Source organism: Aedes aegypti, chromosome 3, assembly GCF_002204515.2.
Source record: "Aedes aegypti strain LVP_AGWG chromosome 3, AaegL5.0 Primary Assembly, whole genome shotgun sequence".
Lineage (NCBI taxonomy): Eukaryota > Metazoa > Arthropoda > Insecta > Diptera > Culicidae > Aedes > Aedes aegypti.
Genome location: NC_035109.1, coordinates 121,445,100 through 121,458,447, shown reverse-complemented (window position 1 = coordinate 121,458,447; position 13,348 = coordinate 121,445,100). Strand labels below are relative to the sequence as shown.

At 38.5% G+C, this 13,348-nt stretch overlaps 1 protein-coding gene across 6 annotated transcripts in view; it reads right to left on the bottom strand.

The window, feature by feature from the left end:
• LOC5575304 (serine/threonine-protein kinase PAK 1) overlaps window positions 1-2,502 on the bottom strand; it is a 190,676-nt gene extending 188,174 nt beyond the window's left edge. For 2 of the 6 annotated variants that reach the window (XM_021852835.1, XM_021852833.1), the window contains exon 1: window positions 1,420-2,501. The gene's annotated coding sequence lies outside the window, so the exon portion shown is untranslated. Of the gene's footprint in view, window positions 1-1,419 lie in introns of all 6 variants that reach the window. The other 4 variants (XM_021852830.1, XM_021852831.1, XM_021852834.1 and 1 more) reach the window with 4 other exon arrangements.
• Window positions 2,503-13,348: the final 10,846 nt, after the last annotated feature.

The following is a 13,348-nucleotide window of genomic DNA, read 5'->3' as shown; positions in this document are numbered from 1 at the left end:
GTAACAAGAAGCCACTGTGAAAAAATCATACAAATCGGTTCAGTATTCTTGGAGAAATCTGTAAATTACGATATGAGGTTTTTTAGAGTTTTCAAGATATTTATTTGTCCAGTGTGGTACCAGAAACATAAATGCTCATTACTCGAAGACGGCTGCACCAAATTGCTTCATATTTACACAACATACTCTCATTAATGTATCATTCCGAGAAGTGAATACCCGAATATGATAAAAATTCTGTAGCCTGAGATATTCACGTGGGTTATGGCTACGCGTCGGTCCCCCAAGAAATTTTGGAATATCTTCGGATCCAGATGACCAATGATCAGTATCGACACATATTTTAAAACTAGAAAAGTTTTTTGAGAGCTTGTGAAAAAATGGTGCAGAAATATTGAGAAACAAAAAAGTTAACGCGATTTGAATATTTTTAGCGGTAAAAAATGAAGCTAACGGTAGAGGGGTTAAAAACACTAGTGTTTCGGACGTTTCGGTCCGTATGGAACGTTTTTCAAAGGTTCAATCAGTACAGTTTTCCAGTAAATATGGGTTTGCGAAAATTCTGGTCAATCAACCTATGAGTTTAATCGGTTATGATCCTTTGTGATATGAACAATATGCCACCTTAAAGCGGCCTATAATTTGGTGACTATTTCTTCCATCACTTTGATATTTATTGCAACTACGGTGCGCTTTGCCTCATTCATTTCCCGCAAATTATGATGGGCAATCGAACTTTGTGCGGTCGATAGTGGTAACTACCACACTAGTGTGTGACTAATCTCCAGCTCTTCTATGCACCACTGCAAGCCCACCGGCCGGTACAGCAGGAGACTCGACCGAGGGAAAAAGAGTCTCGCATTAGTGCACATTATTACTTTGGAGGAAGAGTCGTTTGCAATATAGTCAGGCTTGGCTGATGATGTTCCAGGCTAAGTCAGCTCCGACTAGAGCTATATAGACTGTCGTCTGTAAACGAAGACTACGTCGACGTTGATGATGTCGAAGGCGGAACGCAGGATGGATCTCGCGGCGCAGCACTTAAGAGATTTATTTATATTTTTAACTTGGTTGTTTTCCTTATGCTTATTCCACACACATCGCACATTGGTACAGGACGGCTCACGACTCGGCGTTGACTCTGTGTCACCGCCTTTTGGTGTTTTCTTTTTTTAGAAGAAAAACGGGAAGAAATTGTCCAAAGTGTGAAAATGTGTCGTCCCAAAGGTGATCGTTTCCAGTAGGAAGCAGAAAGCCATATGACAGCTGTCTGGAGTGTTGGGATTCTCGGAATGATGGAAGTCGTGTCCAGGTCTTATTTCCGAGTCCGGGTCTTCTGCGATAAGCTGTATTTGTATACCTATATGTACCTTTATGACTAGATTGCAGTGCAAACGGGATGATGACTCAGACACTTACCGATTGCGAATTTCTCCCCGCAGCCGTTGTTGCTCCTAGTCGGCTAGTGTAGTCCGTTCATTTTTCCTTTTTTTATATCCGAGAATGGAGAACCGGAATGTGTGCTCGAAGTTTGTAGTCAAGCAGCACAGGACGAAGAAGAAGCAGAGTCGCAGCAGCAAAAATCAATCAAATAGGAATCTCATATAGACTCTCTCTTCGTGGTGTGCGTGCTTGTATACGGTTAATGACAGTTCTCCAGCGAAAGAACCACTAAGAGTACGATGCCCCAAATATGGCCCTATGGATCGTTGCACAATCTCTTGAACCTTCCCTTCGCACAACCCACTGGATCACTGGATGAAACTTATTATCCAACCCAATTTCGGAGGAGATTATCACTCATTTGCAATACGCCATGTATGCAATTTTTTTACTAGCACTCACACCATTTACTCTTTTGGTACAACTTTTTCTTCTTCCCCTTTGCGGTGCATGCGTTTCACTCTTTTCACTCGTCTGCTTATTCCTTGGGCCCATTCAAGCTGCTTCCATTGATTGATCGAATCGGTACCGTTCTTTCGATGGTTTTTCCGAAAAGCTCGTTTCACAAACCGTACACAATCTACCCCTCAAGCTTATGTATCCTTCGGAAAAACAAAACCAAGGAGAAAGCCACTTTGTTTCACATCGAAAAAAGCCATTCACGACCCTCTAATACACGAAAGAAGAAAACCCAAGAGGTGGAAAAAACTTCAACCTGAACAGACTCACTCCCTCACAATGTCAAGGAAACCTTCTGGGGGGATTTCATCGATTGCCACTCGCAAGCCCTCTGGGGGTCTCGACCGTAAGCCTCTAGGGGGGACAACACTAGGCCCTTTAAAACCACTGACCGGAACTGCGCGACTTCTGTGCCCCTGTCCTAATTTGAAGCACTCGGGAGATTTTCTCGGATCGTCGGTCGCTTCACCACTAGTAGAGTGCACAGAGAGATGGCTGCGATTCTCGTCTCGTCGATGGCTGTGTGTTCTTTCTAGCTGCCGTGGTGCGTCCGCAAACCGTACACTGTGCGAGATGATTCTTGGCAATTCTTGCTTTTTGCTTCCTTTTTTTGCGACAGTGTGTGTGAGTGGAGTGCCAGCCCTGTGGTAGGTGGCGACCTCTTGACAGCTGTGAACGGGGAATTGGTGAACTAGGCCGTTTAGTGGAGGGTGAGCTATATATTTAGAGTGTATTTGCCAGCATGCAATGAGAGTGAGAAATAGCGAAACTGTTCGAAAGGTGTACTGCGAGGGGTGATGCGGGTGGAGATTATAATTTGAAATGATTGTTTTTTACGGTGTGCAGAGTTAGTTTTCTAATTTTTCAAATAACTATATTTTGCCTGTTAAAGTGGTTTATATTCTTATTAAACAAGTCTTAAATTGTATCTCCCACATTTATCTATGTAGCCCTCAGAAGCTACTTAACAGGAGCTAAATAAGTTTGAAGTTTTGCATGGAAAAAATCAACTAAATGAATAGGAAAAACTGTTTCAATTACATTTGCGTCAGTAAAATCTATTCTATTTTCTCCAAGAGGAAGAAATACACAAAAAATAAGCACATTTATTAAGCTTTAATGGAAAAATATAACACAAAATTGCCATTGTCTACCCTATCTGTAATTTTTTGAAGAAAATGCATAAGCCAGACAATGTTTCTATTATTTTGACTTATTTTTAAGATATACGCTTGATTACTGCCCAAAATATTTTGATCTAATACATATAAGGACAATTTGGTAGACTAATACTTTTCCACTCAAATCGGAATTATTGTGTTAATACCATAGATGACTGCAGATAGCTATGACGTCAAATCGGTAATGGCAGTTTTCTAAGTCGGGTTAGAACCTCATAAGTTTTGTTCGATTGAATGAATGGTAAAATTCTACTCTAAAGACACGCTTAACCGGTACATCCACTTTACACTCTGTACAGTAAAATTTTGATACGGAATATGCAAATTTAAGAATTTACACGACCATTTCTCCTGATTATGTTGGGTTTTCAGCGAAATTGTGCAAAATTCTTCCACGTCTTTCGCGTTCCAACAACTCAATAAAAATATAGTTGTCAACAACTATATGGTACAGTTATTTTCAACAATATACTGTCAAATTAACTATATTTTTCGTTATCTCCAAATTAACCTAAACATATAGTAAACTTGACCGGAAAAATGATTACGAACACTATATTTTGTTCTCCGTGAATGTGTACCTAGGGTATTTAAAGCCTGGCTTACCCCGGGATAAAGTGGGCAACATCACAGATAAAGTTATTTTCAAGCCTCTGGTTGGTTGTAGTCTCTTCGTTTTGATTGGAAAACTAGTGACTAACAAAAAAAAATAGAGTACAGGCCTAAAATGGGCCCAGATAGCCGTAGCGGTAAACGCGCAGCTATTCAGCAAGACCATGCTGAGGGTCGTGGGTTCGAATCCCACCGGTCGAGGATCTTTTCGGGTTGGAAATTTTCTCGACTTCCCAGGGCATAGAGTATCTTCGTACCTGCCACACGATATACGCATGCAAAAATGGTCATTGGAATAGTAAGCTCTCAGTTAATAACTGTGGAATTGCTCATAAGAATACTAAGCTGAGAAGCAGGCTCTGTCCCAGTGGGGACGTAACGCCAGAAGGAAGAAGAAGGCCTAAAATGTAACATTAATATACATTTGGTCAATTAAACTTCCCTCACCGACGATTTAAAACAGACTTGTGGATCGACCCTGTTACTTTGAGCTTGTTGAATCCCATCTTAATCGTGATGGATTTCGTTCAAACTTCCACAGTACACACTCAATCACGATTTGCTTGTTCGGTAATTTTTTATACTGGGTACGAATTGTAAATCATAAAAAATACCGAACTTTCGGCTTTTTAATTGAAAACTTCTGAGGTTCAGTAATAAATTTTACTTTTTACTGAACTATGGTAGCTGTCAGACCCAATTTTGCAACATTACCGAACAGGCCGAAAAGTCAGTAAAAACAATTACCGACTATTCAGTAGTTGATGTTTTTTACTGACTTGTCGTCAAAATCAAATCAAAACAAACTGATGCGCATGCGGGAAAGTGTCAAATGAGAATCTCCTGCTGTAAAATCGTCCGGCGCCGGGAGTCACGGCTTTGGCAACCAAGCTTTTCCTGCACCTATTTTGCGCTTTCTCGTGGTAAGTAATCGAAATTTAGTGAGAAACTCAACCATTTTAAGCAACCAAAAAGGCTCAGGACTGCTTACGTTGGTAAATTCGGATGGTTTCCAGGTAAGTCATCTGCATCATTGAGTTTGCCTCTTGTATGCAAACCATCCAAATAATGATTTTGTCACACATTTTTCGATTACTTCCACTGAGATATGAGCATACCGTAGATGTTTATTCGTACGAAAAATGCATGTCGATGTCCATGTTCATGTCGATTGGGTGTTAATTTGTATTGATTTCTGAAAAAAACGGTATCCGGAAAAGCAAATCGGAGCATGGGAAACTGGAACGCCAGTAAAAACGCTTTACAATTTTACTGACTAAGTCAGTAATTTCCATCAATCAAAACATATTTTGATTTACTGGGTTTTTTCGGTAATCGTAAAAATTACCGAAAAAACCGTAGTTCCAAAACCCAGTAAAATTTTACTGGGGTCGGTAATCTGAATTGGCTGTGTGGACGATACTTCTACAATTGCCTAAAGCTTTTAGGGTTCCCAGGTCTTCCACCATGCTCAATATTATTCTCACACCTTTTTTCTTCGACATTCACACTAAGTGAGTGTCGGATTCGTCATGTTTTCATCATCCAGGTTTCCATCATGTTCTTCTTTTGTCTTACCGGATACAAGAACATCGTCAAGATAGTTACGAACTCCTTTACACCCGACTAGAACGATAGTCTGCATAATCTTCTGAAATATATCTGGAGCATTTTTCAAACGGAATGGGAGTCTGTGGAATCTGTATATTGCGTTTACCGCGAAGAAATTTGTTAGATGGCGCGAACTTTCGTCCAAAACGATATGGAAAAAGAGACTCTTCAACTCTATGGTAGAAAACCATTTACAACCAGGTAAATGGGTAATAATTGCCTGATTTAACCCTCTGAGGTCTACCACTAGGCGAATATCATTTTTACCCTTAGGCACCACTAAAAGGGATGAGCAATATGATTTATCCATTAAATCCGTAACACGTTTAATTATTCCTGAATTAAGTAGTACGTCAATGCGCCGTTCTGTCTCAGCTTTAAAAGTCGGAGGGATATTTGTAAAAATCTTCCTCGACGGCAACATACTGTCATCGTATCTGAGGACGACAGCTAGAGCATTGAATTTTGGAAACTCTTCAAATACGTTTGGAAAGTTTTCCTGTCCTGTTTGGATCGGAACACATAGACCTAACTGCAGTAATACAGTGTACTGATTGCAGTAACCTTGCCTATAGTGCACGTGCTTTGTTGATCACCTCAAACTTTTCCATGTGGCTGGGTCGATCTTGGGATACAGTCAGCACTGTCAAGAATGTTGCGATTACATCAATACTGCCTGAAGATGCGTATGCTTTAAGTCGCTTATCTGTACCATATTTTATGCACAGTAATTCTGCATTTCGGATTTACAAATTTGGGGGCCCCGGGGCCAGAGCCTTGTGGGTCATTTTTTCCAGAAAACAATTTTGATGCTATAGGATGTTGTCATTAATGATTTCCCTCATAAATTTTATGCTCTGAAGGTCATTCTAATCATCATTTGCAGAAGCAAATCCCAAGAACCATTCAATATACTGATGTGAAAATATATATAATTCTATAGATGTATTACTCAACCTATTAAATTTTCAACTACATAAACTCGAATATTTTGGATAAGGTTCTAATTATCAGAAGTCAGATTTGGACTGCTTTGAACCTCTTACAAGCGCAGGTTGAGATCAATGAGTGTAAGTAACAAAATCCACTTTTGAGGAAAAAAAACGGTTTTGAACTTTTTCAACAATATTTTACTCCTTTCAATTAGATTATAAGAGGCAATAAAACAAACCAATCTTCTATAAATTTCCCTATCTACTAAATTTGGGTCTCCTGAATCTTAAAATGATGTCAAAATTCTTGCAACTCGTGTATATCATCATTTTATTGCAAAATTAAACTTTGTAAATCTGTATAATACGCCTAAATGTATGCAATTTCCCTTGAAATAAGCACTTTATTCAACAAAAAAAACGGTTTTACGAGCAAAAGAACTATTCTTGTAATGCTGAACGATTTCAAAAATGAGTTCAGCAGCTCACACTGAAGCTTACACAACATTGTCAACACTCAAAGTTTACATGCAGGCTTAGCACCAGCAGATTGTTTAGTGCCAATATTTCCAACAGTATTGCTAACACCTTCAAAAACTGTGAATATTTCTATGCAAAACTGACCATAATAAAAATGAAATAGTTTAAAACCATCATTAGAGATCATTAGAGATCTATAAACTAGAAAACATGGAATGTCTGTGAGGGAAACGAAGTATTAAGCATCCTTGAAAGGAAATGCTATTTGGTACCGACCCGATCAAATTCACCCCAGTGATCAATTTGTCCCCGGATTACGGTACACTTAACCCAAAATCAACCAAAATGTTCCTTTCACTAATTTTTGGCCCCTACATTGTATCAATTTTATTTCTTTTAAATATATCAAACTAATGTTAAAGTTCATTTTTTTTCGAAATTATTTCTTTTTACTTCAAGAAATACTACAGTTATCCAATATTATTTTTTCATTTTCATAAATTTTTAGATTTATGTCATAGAGTGCCAAACAAAACTCTGAGAAACAACACTCAAAAACTCTCAGATCCAATTAATAGGTCAAATATACTGCACACTACAGAAAAGCCTAAAAATTATTTAGATTTCAAGCCAAAAGATTACACTATTTTAAAATGGAAAACCTTAATTTTTCAAAACTTCCGATGTGATTGAAAAAAATGGCATCATATGATCGGTTTCTAATAATTCTCAAATATTCAATAATAACTATTTTAGTCGTATTTTATGGGGCCTCCAAACTGTGGGGTCCCGGAGGCCATGGCCCCCTATGGTGTTATGCGTCTGCTACTTGCTCCACCAAAATAGCATTATCAAAATCGCATACTTTTGCTATAGCAATTACTCATTTAATATATTTAGACTGCGTTTCTCAAAAAACGACCAAGACAAATCAGTCCTTTCATCCGGTAAATCAATACTTGACACCGTTCTTTCGAGGATGTCCAACAACTTTGCCCCAGCTTTGATTTTGAATACAGTCGAAGCTTGTTATAACGACATCGCAAGGGACCGTCGTTATAGGGAGATGTCGCTATAAAAATGTGTCGTTATAAAGAACATCGATGTCGTTATTAAGAGCAATGGTAGAAATTTTAATATCATTGTTCAATTTCATTGTATTTCACTCAGAATTAAGTTCGTTGTAACAAAAATAATAACAATACTATATATTCAAATGCCAATTAGTTTCACTCATTCATTTCTTAACAGTTGTTTCTTCAAATCAAAAAAACTTTTGAAGTTATTTTTTTCAATGCCTTCCTTGGTCATCAGTCCTGAATAAATAACTTCGAAAGCTTTCGATAAGTCGGCATCAGTTGGAGTGGTTAACTCAATTTCGCTCCTTCCTGCTAGCTCGTCTGTGCTGCTTGCGAAACTTATTGATGATTCCCTACGAACTATTTGAATTATGTCATCATCAGACAATAGTTCACTTGAACATATATCGTCATCGAAAGTAACAAAATTTGTAAATATAATATTTTATGTTTAACTTAAATGTTTAGATACTAATTAAAATTATTATACCATCAAATGATTCGAATCCAGACTCCGAAAGTTTTTCAAAGCTGCTGTGACCATCTATATTTTCGTCATTGAGATCATTCTCGTCTATGTGAATAATCATAGAGGGTTTTGTGAAATCAGCTTTGACAATGCAGTTGACTATAGTAGGCTGCTTCACATTGTTGTGCCATACATCGCTAAGCATATTGATACATTGCAATAAGTTTACTTGATAATCTTCTTGTTTTTCCATGGCATCAAGTTGTTTTTTAACTAATTTATTGCGGTAATGCACCTTGAGGCATTTGATTATGCCAAGATCGAGGGGTTGAAGCACCGAGGTCATATTAGGAGGAAAAAAGTGTAATTCAATGTTTCTCAATTTAGTTTGCATTTTTGGGTGACTTGGGCAATTGTCGACAAATAAAATTATCTCACGATTTTCATTTCTCATTTTTGTGTTCAATGCTAATGCCCACTACTCAAAAATTGGACTCACCATCTTAGATTTCGAGTTACTTCTGTAAGTCTTAGGAAGATTTTTAACGATTGTACGACATTTCCCAGAATGACGTTCCCCAGAACGACATTCCCCAGAACGCCATTCCCCAGAATTGGACATTCCCCAGAAATTCATTCCCCAGAATGGGACATTCCCCAGAAAACCATTCCCCAGAATCGGACATTCCCCAGAAAAAAAATAACAAGAGATCTTTGATGTGTTCAAATCCAGGAAATGGTAAATATTAAATAGTGAATGCATCTAACGAGGAAAACCATAATTTTCATAGTTAAAAAATTTCCGTATTGTTTTTTTTTTTTTTTATTTTTAACGGTAGGACTTTCGGTTTGTTGCAGTCTTTCATTTATTGAATGGAGAATCTTTAAATCAAAAATTCTTTAAAATTAACCACCTATGGTCTGAAATGTTATTCGAACCATTTGGACGATTTTTATATTTTTTGACGATTTTCTCGTCGAAAAAGTTAAAATTTAGCGTGACATAATATGTGTACCATCCCTAATTATTTAGACAATAAACCTAGGAAGAACAGCCTATGTTCAAAATAAGGGAGAATATGCCATAAAAGCCGAAAAACAAATTCCATTAATTTACTTTGTGATATATTAAACTACACCAATCTCCATTTGAAAGTACAATTAGAAAGAACAGCCAATTTTAAAAGAAGGAAGAATAACTATGAAAACAAAAAAACAATAGCTTGGATCAAGTTTGATCATAAAACACAGTCGGTTTCTCAAATGTCGTTTCCCCGAACGCCAGTTCCCAGAATACCGTTTCCCCGAATAGCCTAGTTTCCGAAAAGTTTTTAACTCTTATAATTATCATAACTTTTGTGTTTCGAGGTGGTAACGAACCGGTCATCTAATATGCACCCTTCTTCACTTGATTGGCGGTTCTTTCGAGTTTCACCATCATTGGCATTTTTGGCAAGATATATTTAGTCGAGGAAGAGGTTCAAATCTATATTATCTTCTTCTTTTAATTGCTAATCATTCATTCTAGTTCAGCACCCAGTCCTTAAAGACTATTCTTGCAACTGTTTAAACTGCATCATTATTCGGGGAAACGGGTCATTCGGAGAGGTGACATTCAGGGAAATGATATTCAGGGAAACGACTTAGTTAAGACGGGAAACGACTTAGTTAGGAATTATGAAATTAGTTAAGACACAATTAAGAAAATTTTTAAACAGCATTTTCCTCCTAAGATTTTGGTTGGGTCTGCCGATGAACCTAGCCACAAAACCACCTCTTTCCCCCTTCGTAATTTTTTGACCGTACAAACTTTTTGAAATTTGCATGCCACAGCCCCCCCCCCCCCCTTCCATAGAAGACCAAGTGATTTATGGACGGCAGCTTAGATGGTTTGCCTGAGAAAAAGAAAGCAAACACTCGTCGTTCAAAACATTTTTTAACTCTATTCCGATTTTATTCGCTTGAGATCCATAATAATGAATTTGACAAAATAATATTTTGGGTGAATTGACGTCTGTGTCCGCAATTCGAAGCTTCTGGGAATTCGAATCAATTCAGTAGGTACATTTCTTAACGACAAAAAAACTAAACTACCAATTTTTTTTCACTCTTTACAAACGTATAAAACCCATTCTGGGGAATGTCCTGTTCTGGGGAATGATTTTCTGGGGAATGATTTTCTGGGGAATGTCCCATTCTGGGGAATGGATTTCTGGGAAATGTCCCATTCTGGGGAATGGGTTTCTGGGGTTCCAACAAAGTAAATTTGGGCGATCGTGACTTTTTCATGTGGAGCGAAAATTTGCTGGCCTGAAATTCATAATTTCTTTAGGTGAACCGAACGAAATAACATGTTAGCAGAATATTTTTACCTTTTCCGGAATATGCTCCTTATTTTTTAAAATAGATGATATTGTATTGTGCGGCACACCATATTCCACAGATAATTGTTTGTTTTTAGCACCTGCGTCGAACTTTTTTGTAATGTCTAATTTACTTTGCAGGCTTAGTGATTTTCGTAGCTTCGCATTCATTTTATAATAACTTTTATACGACAAAACTTATTGCTATATAAATTAACCACGGTGCTCTATTCACCAAAAAATATTGAGTCAATTTCGTTATCAAGTATGAGTGAAACACACTTGTTATTGAAAAATGTCATTATAAAGAGTGTCAACCATATTTTGCTGAAATGTCGTAATAGAGAACGGTCGGTAAAGAGAAATATCGCAATAAAAGTTGAAATTAGTATGAGAATTTGAAAGGACCGTGAAAATGTCGTTATAGAGAGATTTGTCGCTATAAAAGTTGTCGTTATAACGAGCTTTGACTGTATGTTCATCTTCGTAAATTCATCTGATACGCCTTCTAGCTCAAAGTACTGTGAAGCTTCTTTTTTTGCTCAAGTTCTTTTGCCAGCTGCGCTGCATTCTTGGTCGAGGCTCTGGTCGTTTGTCTGTCGAAATGAGAAAGTTAAGGCTTATTTTACTATTGCATTGAATCATTTCTAGTCTTATGTAACATTGTCTTATACGATTTTTCTGTGTCACATAAATGGTCGAATGCGGGAAGTGATCGAAAGGTGGAAGCAGCACTTGGACGAACACTTGAATAGCGAGCAGGCAATGAAGGAAGGGACAACGGAGGAAATGCCTTCGTCAGTACTGCGGGGGATGGAAATCAACCAGCTCTCACTATGAGGGAGGTTAAGTATGCCATTCACCAGCTCAAGAACAATAAAGCTGCTGGTAAGGATGATATCGGTGCTGAACTCGTAAAGATGGGCCCGGAGAAGCTGGCCATTTGTCTGAACCGGCTTATAGGCACAATCTGGGAATCAGAACAGCTACCGAAGGATTGGAAGGAAGGGGTAATTTGGCCCATCTTCAAGAAAGGCGACAAGTTAGATTGTGAGAACTTTCGAGCCATCGCTATTCTAAATGCCGCCTACAAAGTATTATCGCAGATCATCTTCCATCGTCTGTCACCTGTAGTAAACGAGTTCGTGGGAAGTTATCAAGCCGGCTTCGTCGACGGCCGATCGACAACGGACCAGATCTTTACTGTACGGCAAATCCTCCAAAAATGTTGTGAATACCAGGTCCCAACGCATCACCTTTTCATCGATTTCGAGGTGGCATACGATAGTATTGACCGCGTAGAGCTATGGAGAACCATTCAGGCTTCCAGGTTTCAGGCAAACATTCCAGTTCGTTTGAACTGCGCAGTGGACTACGACAAGGCGATGGACTCTCGTGTCGGATGTTTGATATTGAGCTAGAAGATGTTATGCGGAGAGCCGGGCTTAACAGCCGGGTTACGATTTTGCGAGATCCAGTCAATTTGTTTGCTTCGCGGATGATATGGACATTGTCGGACGAACATTTGAAGAGGTGGCAGACCTGTACATCCGCCTGAAACGATGCCTGAAAGCTGGTGGGGCCGAACGCGACAGTGCTCGCCTAGGTAGCAGTGTTACGATAGACGGGGATACGTTCGAAGTGGTTGACGAGTTCGTCTACCTTGGACCCTTGCTGACGGCTGACAAATAAAGTTAGTCGTGAAATACGGAGGCGCATCATCAGTGGAAGTCGAGCCTACTATGGCCTCCACAAAAATAAAATCATACCCGCACCAAATGTACGGGCATGAAACGTGGACGATGCTCGAGGAGGACCTGCAAGCACTTGGAGTCTTCGAATGTCGGATGCTTAGGACGATCTTCGGCGGTGTGCAGGAAAACGGTGTGTGGCGGCGAAGAATGAACCACAAGCTCGCCCAACTCTACGGCGAACCCAGTATCCAGAAGGTGGCCAACGCTGGAAGGATATAACTTTACAAAGTAATTATAAACTACATTTCTAAATTCTAGAAAAAATCCTGTTCAGACACTTTGGGAATTACTGGTGAGCTTTTTTTGCAAATTAATGACGGGATTTTAGGCAACGTACTTGTGAAATTATTTTTTTGAAAGCTTTCGTAAAGATTTGTCCCGAGGTGCTTGTCGAATCCTTTCTTCAGCGTAACCTTCAGAAATGTCGTATTTCCCCAATAGCCAAAGCGGGCACCATTACAATATTATGTATGGACTATCGTATGTAGGGCACTACCATATACACACAAGAGAACATAGTTTCTGTAAGTAACAGGGTGGGTCAAAATAATGTAATCGTATCTAATTTCAAAAAAAAATTTAGAATCCTTGAAAAAAGTTAAATAAATTACCCGAACCGTCGGATAGTGAAGCAATACTTTTCTTGCTGCTCTCTAAGACTGAAACGGCCGAAAACATCTTGTTTCAGAAATCTTTGGCACATATCTGGTAAGCTTTATGATATGATTAGCTTCATATGACCATCCGTACTTAATTCCTCCAGAATTTTGTTGATGTATGTTTTTTTTTTGGCAAGATCTTTGAGGATAAATTCATTAGATATTGATAATGTTTGCAATTAGCTAAAGAGATAATTAACTAATAGTATTCCTTAATCATTATCATCCCTTCAATAAAATCAAGTTGCCATTATTGCTGTATGAAGAGGTTAAGGTCATCATAACTAATCATCTCTTCTCATTTCC